Here is an 11135-nt window from a genome sequence, read left to right on the forward strand (position 1 = left end):
GCCTAGTTCCACCCACCCACCCCCTTTCACCCCTTCCCACCTCCCTCCAGCCCCTTCCCAATCCTACCTGGGGCAGCCAGCATCCTGTGTCCATCAGTACACGGAGCTGACCACTCACTGCCTCCGGCAGTGTCCAGCACATGCACTCCACCATATTGCATTTGAGATTGCCCAGAAGCCTGTTATGCTGCTGGAATGCGTGTTCTGCACAACAGAATTGCATTCAATAGGATTGGGCCATTAGCTTTAATGAAAAAGAACAAATATCAAAAGGTACTTCATCATTAGGCTCAGGAACAATGCAGTAAAAGTTATCTGAATTAGTAGGGTTGCGTGTATTCCTAGATTGTGCTGTCAGCATCTATGTGCTTGTATTTGGTGCACTGGTAAGAAAGGAAAAGGGAATGATTTGGGGGAAGAAGAGTTAGGGTTAGGAAGAAGGGTTTAGTCCCTTCCCCATGGCTACTGAGAAGGGAGGAAGGACTGACAGAGGGAAGTTGCAAGAGAAAACAGAGAAAGCACTGTGATCGCTACCATCCTGAAGACAGCCTGCCAAGCTTTGCAGAACAGTTCTGTGTGGAGACCCGAGAATGAAGTACAAACGAGGTCTCTAGTTCACTCCTAGATCACAAAGCATATACTGGCCCCCAGTATTGATTGAATTTTAGGGGAATGCTTACATATTGATCAGGGCATGGCAAGCTGGGGGATCATAACCAGACATGTTTCTAGGATTTGGATTTATTATTTGGGGATATATAAAAGATGTTCTTTGCGTGTTCATTTTCCCCAAATCCTTATGGGCACAATCCTAACTACTAGTCAGGATGGAGCAAGTCCCTTGCACTGGTCCAGGAGGGTCGCAAACGTGCCAAAAAGTGCCAGCCACATCCAGCCTCCACGCCAACATGGAGAGGGAAGGCCGCACAGGCCACGTTTGGCTGAAGCAGCAGTCTGGGGAGGGCAGGGAGGAGGCGGGAGGGAGGTATTCTGGGGCGGGGGAGGGTGTTCCAGGGGGTGGGCAGACAGGGGGGAAGCAGGAGGCAGGGCTGAAACCCGGCAGATATGCCAGATTCCAACCCCATTCCCCAAGCAGTATGAAGCAGCTCCAGCCATGCCATTCTCCTCTGACTTGCATCACCTCCTGAGGTAGCGCAGGTCCAAGGAGACCCATTAGGGCTGTGGTGGCTTACCCAAGGGTAAAGGGAAGTTTCCCCTTGCCTCCAACTGAGTCAATTCTGGCCCCAATCTTGCACTGGATACAGCGCAGGACTCCTGGCCAGCCTGTTACAGCGCAAGATAGGACTGCGCTGAACGTAATCAATGTCTCTCACAAGGGTAGTCTGACAAACCAGGTGGCACCACCATCTTGCAGCCAGGGTTCACTGTATCAGTGATTGGTGCTGGAAACCAACTTGGGGGAACGACTGAGATATAAATGTCCAGCAGCTTCAGAATATAATGTCAGAGAAATAAGTAGAGAGCCTAAGGGCCCAATCCTACCCTGCGCTGGAACAGGCAAGCCAAGAGACTTTTGCTGTATCCAGTGAGGGATAAGAGCCCAAAACAGCTCAGCCAGAGGAAAGGGGAAACTTTTTCCCTTACCTCCAGGTAAGGCACGCTGACACCTATGGGTCTTCTCGGACTTGTGCCACCTCCTGAGGCCACTCCGAACTCCCCAGGAATGAGAGTTGGGATCCAGCATAAGTGCTGGATACCAGCCCCACCTCCCACTCCCCACCCACCCCTGGAGCCGCCCACTGCCTGCCCTCCCCCCACCATAGAAGATCTCTCTCCCACTTCCTCTACCCACCCCAGAGCCTTGCATCAGCCCAGCTCAGCCAATGCAATGCTCGCCACGCAAGCCGCCACACAGGCTGGATTCAGCCTCCATGTGCTGGCGCAGCTTGCTCGTGAGGAGGTGCAAACAAGCCTTACGACATGTTTGTGACCCTCCAAGGTCGGAATTCTGACATGCAGTCAGGATTGAGCTGCAGGTCTTTCTCGTTCAGCTGGAAACCTGGACAATGAAGCCATCCCCTCCCCTTCAAAGATCTCAGTGAGGAGCCAAGAGTCTTATTAGTGAAATCCCTTTGGCCTCCAGAAGACCTTCCAATCAAGGAAAGGAAGAGCAAGGCTAGTCCACAGACTCTAGAAAATAATGACAGGGCAATTTTGACAAATTTTATTTTTTGAAAAACAAGAACAAACAGGAAACTTTGTCGACATTTCAAACCAACACTGCAGGAATATCAGGAATTTTTCAAACATCAATTATGAGGCCAAAAGGGACTCAACTTTTGTTGCGTTATTAAGTACAAAAACACTTTCAACACTCCTAAGATGCATAAGGTTTCTCACTTGAGTGCGTTTTCTGGTGGCTCATAAGATAATAATTCCAACTGAAGGTCTTTCCACACTCCTGGCACTTGTAGGGTTTTGCCCCTGTGTGGATTCTGTGATGGAGTATGAGGTTGCTGCTGACACTGAAGCTCTTTTCACACTCCTGGCACTTACAGGGTTTCTGCCCTGTGTGGGTTCTGTGATGGAATATAAGGCTTCTGTAGTCTGTGAAGCTCTTTCCACACTCCTGGCACTTATAGGGTTTCTCCCCCATGTGGGTTCTCTGGTGACTCATAACATGACCATGCAATCTGAAGCTCTTCACTCCTGGCACTTATAGGGTTTCCCCTCCATGTGGGTTTTCTGGTGTGTCATAAGATGACTGCTCTGACTGAAGGTCTTTCCACACTCTTGGCACTTTTAGGGTTTCTCCCCTATGTGGCTTCTGTGATGGAGTGTAAGGTTGCTGATGCTACAGAAGGTCTTTTCACACTCCTGGCACATACAGGGCTTCTCCCCCTTGTGGATTCTCTGGTGGCTCATAAGTTGACAACTCCATATGAACCTCTTTCCACACTCCTGGCACTTATAGGTCTTCTGCCCTCTGTGGATTCTGTGATGGTGTATAAGGCTGCTGCAGTAAGTGAAGCTTTTTCCACACTTCTGGTACTTAGAGGGTTTTTCCCCTGTGAGGGTTCTCTGGTGGCTCCTAAGACTACACTTTGACTGAAGGCTTTTCTGCATTCCTGGCACTTAAAGGGTTTCTCCCCTGTGTGGGTTCTGTGATGGAGTATAAGGCTGCTGCTGTCTGTGAAGCTCTTTCCACATTCCTGGCACTTATAGAGCTTCTCCCCTGTGTGAATTCTCTGGTGCACCTTAAATGCACCACTCTGACTGAAGCTCTTTCCACACTCCTGGCACTTATAGGGCTTCTCCCCTGTGTGGGTTCTCTGGTGGCTCCTAAGATTACCACTCTGACTGAAGCTCTTTCCACACATCTGGCACTGATAGGGTTTCTCCCCTGTGTGGGTTCTCTGGTGGATCTTAAATGTATCACTCCATCTGAAGCTCTTTCCACACTCCTGGCACTTAGAGGGTTTGTCCCCTGTGTGTGTGCTCTGATGGCTCATAAGATGACTACTATATCTGAAGCTCTTTCCACACTCCTGGCACTTATAAGGTTTCTCCCCCCTGTGATTTCTCTGGTGGATCTTAAGTACACTACTCTGACTGAATGTCTTTCTGCAGTCTTTGCATTTATAGAGCTTCTCCCCTGTGTGGGCTCTTTGCTGTGCAGGATGAGCCTGCTTCCTCTCTCTTCCAATCTGGTTCCAAAACGGTGCTGTTGAAATAAGCAAAATGTAGTAAGACCCCAAGGAAGAAACTGCAGCTAGTTGAGGAAATCCCAAAAATCAGTTTTGTCTCACCAGAACTGGGGCCCAGGAAAGGTACAGCAACCTTTAAATACAAGTGGCTTCATCAATATGTAGAGGGTTGTTGTTGTTGTTTTGTTATTACACATAAAAACAGAAACCACCACCATTTTGTGTTTAAAATATCTGAATAAAAACACCACATTTTGGTGTTTAAGACATTTTCCAGAAATTAAAATAATTACTTTTCCAGTTAGAAATAATACTGTGGCACTATCTGCTAACACTCTACCACCCATATCACCTGTGTACACTTTTAAAATGTTTAAAATTAATAAAAATGAGAACTTGGAATGAGAACTCGGAATAAAAACACGTAACATTTCTTTATGCCTTTCAAATCACAAAATCTGCAATGAAATAGAACCATTTTCAAGCACCCCTATCAATATGATGTTTTGCTCCTTTAAATTTAAAGGAATCTCAAGAAAAATAAAGGCCACAACGAGAGAGGAGGAATAAGAAATAGACCATCTGCACTGTCTCGATTAGGTTTGTTTGTTCCAGATCTAGGCCATCACTGTCTCTTGTAGGCACTGCTATAGACCAGAGGTAGCCAAACTTTTTGGCAGGAAGGCCAGATCATCTCTCTGACACTGTGTTGGGGGCCAGGAAAAAAAAGAATTAATTTAATTTCAAATTTGGATAAATTTTCATAAATTTACATAAATGAATATATTAGAGATTGAATTTATATGAATTAATGAAGGTCTTGCAATAGCTCAAGGCCTATAAAAGGCCTTTATTCTTCCCTGCATCACATACATGAAACAGCAAGCAGTGGAGGAAGCCCTCATCCCACAGCTCACACAAGAGGTTGAACAGTCGCTCTCATGCTGAGTGCAGTTGCGTCGGGCCAGCGTGGGTTCCAGCAAGTCTCCAGAGAACCAGAGGCTCATTGGAGACTGCGGGCTCCCCACAAGCGAGATTAGGAGTCCTCGAGGGTCGCAAGTGGCCCCCAGGCTGGGGTTTGGTCACCCCTGCTGTAGACTATTACCGGGTGTGCTTTTCAGATACACATAAACAAGTGTGCACAGGGGAAATTTCTTTGGTATCTTAGGACCCTGTGCAGTGGCCAGTGGCACAGCTTAATGATTCAGAAGGAAGAGGGCAAGCAGAGGGGCAGCTGGGAAACTTTTACTCTGATGATGTCACAAACTTACCAGAACCTCCTGCAGCCTCCTGGGGGTGCAGGAAGTGCTGCGCGACCTTCTGCAGGGCTCCCTGAAGCTGAAGAAGTGGATGTGGAGCAATCGCGCTCCACTTCCAGTTTTGCTGAGGTGGGGCGCAACTGCTCCACTTTCGCTTTCAAAACTTCAGGGAGCCCTGCAGAAGGTTGCGCAGGGCTCCCTGCACCCCCAGGAGGCTGCAGGAGGCTCTGGTAAGTGCAGCCAAGCCCTTGCAGCCCCCTGAGCGGCGTGATCCTGGGGATCGCATCACTGCTTTCCCCCCGCCCCTGCTGCCTCCCCCCCCGTCCCCGCAAGGACTTAGAGCAGTTCAAACTCTCCAAGAGAGTTTAAAAACCGCTGCCCCAAACATAAGTGATTGCTATCTCTAGAGGAGAAGACAGATGAGAAAATCCTTAAAAAGGAGAGAAAAGCAGCATATTTTTGTAAGCATAGAAGCTGAAAAGAATGAGGAGAGAAGGATGAAGGAAAATTTCGAGGCTTACCCGGGAGAGCTGGGGGGGGAAAACCTGAGTAGTGGGAAGGAAGGGGGAGAAGAAAAGACATGCTTAATGGGGCGCTAGTGGGTCAATTGTGGGTCAACCTTAATTGGGCGCTAGTGGGTCAATTGTGGGTCAAACTTAATGGGGCGCTAGTGGGTCAATTAATGGGGCGCTAGTGGGTTAATGGAGCGCTAGTGGAAGGGACTGTCCCCGAATCAGCCTTTTCAGCCACACTAGACGCTGTTCCAGAGCCACCATTCAGAGCGCGATACCATAGTCTTTCGAAACTGAAGGTTGCCAACATTTTGAGTGGGTCAATGAATGATCCACGAGGCAGCCACAAGGCAGACAGATGAGGAAAGGGGAAAAAACAGAAGGGTCGAGTAAGTCATCTTTTTGATACTGGTAACACATATGCTCTGGAGACACAGGCACTTAGAGGACCAGCGGGCATACCTGATAGATACTAGTTCTTTGGTCACATGCTTACCGTAGATACTTGCCTATAGTAAAGAAAATTTTTGCCAAGTAATCAAGCTGAAATTATCACTTTGTCTTATCTCTGAGGTCGATAAGAGGGCAGAGCTTTTCAACTCTGTCCTGTCCTGAGTTTTGTTTCAAGCAATTGTGTTTCAAGGGCAGTTCTTCACTGCTTGATCATTAGAAGCAATTCAGAGATCATTAGAGGGCTATTTATTTCTATGGTTACTGCCATGGGAAATTCCAGCCAAATTTAACCTTTTATTCTCCTCCTTTTATTCCATTTTGCAAATGCTTGCATTTAGCAGAGGTCTCCTTTTCAACACCAGGATGAGATCCTTCTTTCCATTTGAAACAAAGTCCCAGGCACCATTACTTACAAATAACACCCTTGGAAAGCAGTGGGTCTATTTCTAAATAAAAGGATTGCAAATATCTCATCTCTCTGCTGTGAATTGAATTGCACACTCCCAGTTATGTGCTTTAAGTTGTATGTTATATGTAGAGCTTTGGGCTTAACACACCTTAAAGGTGGATTTGATTCATGGTTCTTCTGCAGTGGTTTCCAACCTTTTTCACTTGCATATCCTTTGGCAGCCTATTCCCATAAACTGTATCCTTCATATTAGCAAAATGATTGTAATTAATAATATAAGCCCTCATCTCTTCTATATGAAAGCCTAGACTTCATGTATTCATCACAGTATTTTCTCTTTTTATCTTTGAAGAACAGAAGACTCTGCCTTTGCACTGTTTTGCACCAGAAGTGTCCTGAGAAATTCTGGGTGATTGATCACTTTCCATATTATGTTTCAGCTTTTTTACTGTGCTGGTTTTCAATCACTGGTTCATACATGAATTGGTGACCAAAAACTAGCTATTGGTGAGGTTTTCACAGCCAACTAACTACCTCCCTTCATGCCTTGCTGGCCCTGCAAGGCATTCTGGAACACTACCTGTCTTTTTCTGCCATTATACCATTCTTTTTCAAGTACCCCTACAGGTCCTGTTGTGTGCCTCTGGGGATACATGAACCCCAGGTTGGGAAACACTGTTTTACTGGTATGTTGTTTACAGTGCACTTAGCCAAGGGACCTCCCGCTAATTTATGGTACCATGTCCCTAGGTACCCTCCTCATCAAGAGATTGAGATCTGGGCTGGCCAGAAGGGGAGGATGAGGGGCCATCAGGTGTTGCAGCAGCCATGCTCAGGTCATGCAGCCTGGCCACCAACTCCCCTTGGCAACATCTAATGGAGCAGAGGTTCCTGCTAGAGGCATCAGTCAAGGGCTAGATGATCCTCCTTACCTACAAATGCCACGTTTTCATGATTGTCTACCATCACTGCTTCATAGAGCTGCCTTTAGTATAGAGTCAGTAGATCCCACTCTTCATTGCTGAAATACAGAGCCACCTCTGGAAATGAAACTGGGCTCTGAAAGAAAAAGGAGAAATGTTCTATTGACAAGTCAGTCCAGAAGGATAAGTGCATTCCAGTTTCCATGAAAGGGAGAACATTTCTAAGTATGAAAACACTTTCTCACACACATTCCCTCTCAACTTTGAATGTCCATTTTTGGGCTTCCAACTCCAGTGAAGATTCCCAAGTTTCCTGAAAGGAGGCTTAGAGGGTCGTTTCCTTCCATTCCAGTTCCAAAAGTAACACCACAATCCTATGCATGCAAACCCAAAAGGAAGACCAACTGCTTCCAATGATATGCATTCCCAGGAAAGCATATCCAATACTGAGAACCTGGTTCATTGTGTAGTTGCTTCACACATTATAATCCCCACTTTAAAAAACATTATGTCATTTTCTGCTGCTCTGACTGCAGCAGACACTTGTCTCGGAGGGTTTCTGCCCACTTGAGTGTCTGCACTATGTTACTGACTGTGCTTTTTAAAAAAACATGTAACATGCGCACACAAAGGGGAAAGCAATGGCGTGCAGAGTTCTCGCGTTCAAAATAATGGCAACTCTATGCACTTCACCAAGAATTAAGGTGCATCAAAGTTTACTGAAAATGCTAAAGATTGTGTTTTCTAAAAAGTGCTAAAGAAAGTGCTAAAAATGGGATTCCAACTTGGATCCTTTACTCTGTCTCAGTCACTCTGAAACTATCCAGAGGGCCCCTGATCACCAACATGCACACTCAGTGGAGTCCTAAGGAAATCAGCCAGAAGGAGGAGAAAAGGAGGGGGAGGAGAGAGGAACTCCTGGGAAGAAGAGCAGAGAGGGGGAGACTGCAGGGGGAGAAGGGATGCGAGTAGATCAGCTGGACTTTCCAGGGGACCCTGGAGAAGGAGGGGAGGATTTGGGGTTGCAGGGAATGGAGAAAGTCAGGGGTGTTAATAGGAAGGAAACAGACAGTCCAGACTGAGGCTGTGGCTCAGAATGAGACAGCAGGAGAAGCCCAAGAGCTGCTCCCTGCAGACCTTCCTCACCTGGCCTGGAGGAGCAGCAGCCATTTCTGTTCCTGAGGAAGGTCTGCCTTGCTCTGGATGCTGCTTCTCTGCAGGAAGAGAATGGAGGACAGTCTGAGTGTTTCTGCCCTTGTGTTCCTGCCTCCTGCAAGGCCTGAATTCCCTCCCACCAGTTCAGGGGATGCTGCAGAGGAGATGGCAGATCCTGGAGAAGCCTCTGGATGGCTCTGAGTCCTGATGGCCAGAAGCTGCCTGGCTTCCAGTGCAGAGGCAGCCCTGGCTGGGGGGGGGGGGCAGGAGCTCTGCCTCTCTGCAGACACTGGGGGGTTCCAGCAACCACTCTGGTTTCTGGCTCAGAGGAACAGAGGGGTGGACAGGAAGGCAAGTCCTGGTGGGGTCACTTGGGGGATAAGATCAGGGTTCCCCAAGGGGGCTGCAGGAGGTCCTGAGCCAGGGGCTGTGGCTGAGTCCAACCTGGCCCAGGGGCAGAAGGAGAGTCCAGCAGGCCCTTCCTCTCGGCCTCCCCAGGGCAGCCTCAGCTCCACTTTCCCATCCAGAGCCTGCCACTCCCAGTCCTCCCTGGGCCTCCTCCACCCACCTGCTGCCAGGCCTTCCTCTCTCTCTGGGCTCAGGCCACCTGACTCCCTCCTTCCCAGCCCTCTGGCAAGGCCTCCCTCCTTCCAGGGCCCAAGTCCCCAATCACAGCAGGGCCTGTTGGGAAATGGAGTCCTGAGGCGCCACAGCCCCACTGCACAACACTAACAAATCTGTATGTGCCACTGACCTTCCGTCTCTCCTGCACAACCCGTCATTTGTCCTGCCTGCCTCTCTCTGGTGCAGAGCCCAGGAGGCCTTGAAGAACACAAGGATGGTCTTGGCCAGAGCAGGCTGCTTGCCTCCCACTTGTCTCCAGGTCTCTTTCCCCACAGACCCTGCAAAAGGCTGCTCTTCTTGTGGATGGGGAAATGCAGGGCATTTGAGATGAATTGTATCAGAAGGTGCAAAGCTTCTTTTGGCCCCCTTTAGGGTACTAAATTACAATATATAAAACTACATAGGCTTATCCAAAATGTGAATACTAGTCTTCGCATAATATATGGTTCCCCTTATTTGGCTCCCAGGGCCCTTTTTTACCCCAGGCCCAGGTACAATGTATCCCCTACAGTGGCCTACCCAGGGCTTCTGGTGCCACACAGCGTCATGACATCATCAGTGCGCTCGTACTTCCCAAAGGGGAAGCAGTTGGAGCATGAGTACGCACTCAGCAGCCATCCTGGCAATTTTGCCTGACCAGTTACCAACAGGGCACATGCGCTCCAACTGCCTTCTGATGGAAAGCAGTTGTGCATGCTCTGGCAACCTCCATCGATGGCACCATAAGATGTGCCTTATGGCATGTGCCATGTTTTGCCACGGGGCGGTACACCTCTGATCACCTATATCCCTTCTCATGGGCCTTGGGGAGATTGGAAATTGTAAAAAACATTTTCAGGCCCCTTCCTTTGACACATGGGTCCCCTTTCTGACCCTGGGTACAATTTACCCCCTGCACCGCCCTCTCATGTTGTGTATTTCTAGTGCTTCACTGTTGTGGTCTGTATAGATCAAAAGACAGCATTTCAGACACACTGAAATACCATTTGTGGTTGTATCATACATCTGAAAGTGGATCTACTATATACTAGTAGATATATACCACCCTCCTTCCACAGGATGGGAGTTGGCATGTACAGTATAGACTTCTCAATTGCCTGACATATGTTAAAAATTGGTGTGAGTAGGCTCATTTATGGAACAAGGAACAATATAAAAGACCATCATAGCTGTTTCATAAAGTATACTATTTTTTTCTCTCGCCCATCTCTTGATTTCACAAGGTGGTAATTACGAATGTTTGCTGTGTAGACCAATTGAAAGAGGAGGCCTTTTGATTATTTTTCCAGCCCCATCCCAACGACTCAGAATGCCTCATCTCTGTTTATCTCCAAGGTTCATTAGACTGAGAGATAATTAATTGCCTCAGGCCACCCACAAAGCTTCATGGCTAAATAGGGATTTGAACCTGGGTCTCATCAGCATTCAAATATCTAATTGCTCACTTAAAACCCTAGACTGCAATGCAACCCACAGACCATACTAGGCATCTGGTATGTTTAATGAGTTGCCAGTGGAAACAAGTTTGATCATTAATTGGACTAGAAAATGGGTGTTGAGTTTGAGAATTCCTGGCACCTGTTACCCATCTCTGCCATTTCTCTGCTTCTTCATTTTTCCAAATCAAAGTCATGAAATGTCTTGCTTCTCCCTCCCCATTTTCCACCTCCCACCCACACACCCCCAGTTCTCATTTACCTTCTCTTCCTATGTACCAGATCACACCCTACAGAAATGCACTCCAGCAACAAAAAGCACTGGAGGCTTCCCTTTCAGAGTCTGGAGCAAGAAAGGATGAAACTGACATAGCCTGCAGATTGCAGACCTCAAGTGGGGTACACTGCCTTGCATAGCAGGTTCTTTGCCGTCTGAATTTTCTCTCAAGGTATTAAAGGTAACAATCAGGAAGGAGAAGTGCCATATGGCAACTCTACGCCACAGAAGAGTCCTTTGACCTAAATGCATGGATGTGGAATAGCCATCAGCCTGAGAAACAACATAGTGTGTATACATAAAGCAGCAATAAGCATGCTCTGGCCCATTCTTGTCTTATTTGCTTTGCTTTTCCAAGCTTTCACAGAAGACCTCGGGTCTTACCAAGAATTCTCAGACAGGCTAACCCTAGGGGAACT

General features: G+C 47.7%; 1 pseudogene; it reads right to left on the reverse strand.

Moving 5' to 3' along the window:
* Window positions 1-2338: 2338 nt before the first annotated feature.
* Window positions 2339-9161, reverse strand: LOC136652196 (zinc finger protein 665-like; annotated as a pseudogene).
* Window positions 9162-11135: the final 1974 nt, after the last annotated feature.

Source organism: Tiliqua scincoides, chromosome 5 (assembly GCF_035046505.1).
Source record: "Tiliqua scincoides isolate rTilSci1 chromosome 5, rTilSci1.hap2, whole genome shotgun sequence".
In the NCBI taxonomy this organism is placed as follows: domain Eukaryota; kingdom Metazoa; phylum Chordata; class Lepidosauria; order Squamata; family Scincidae; genus Tiliqua; species Tiliqua scincoides.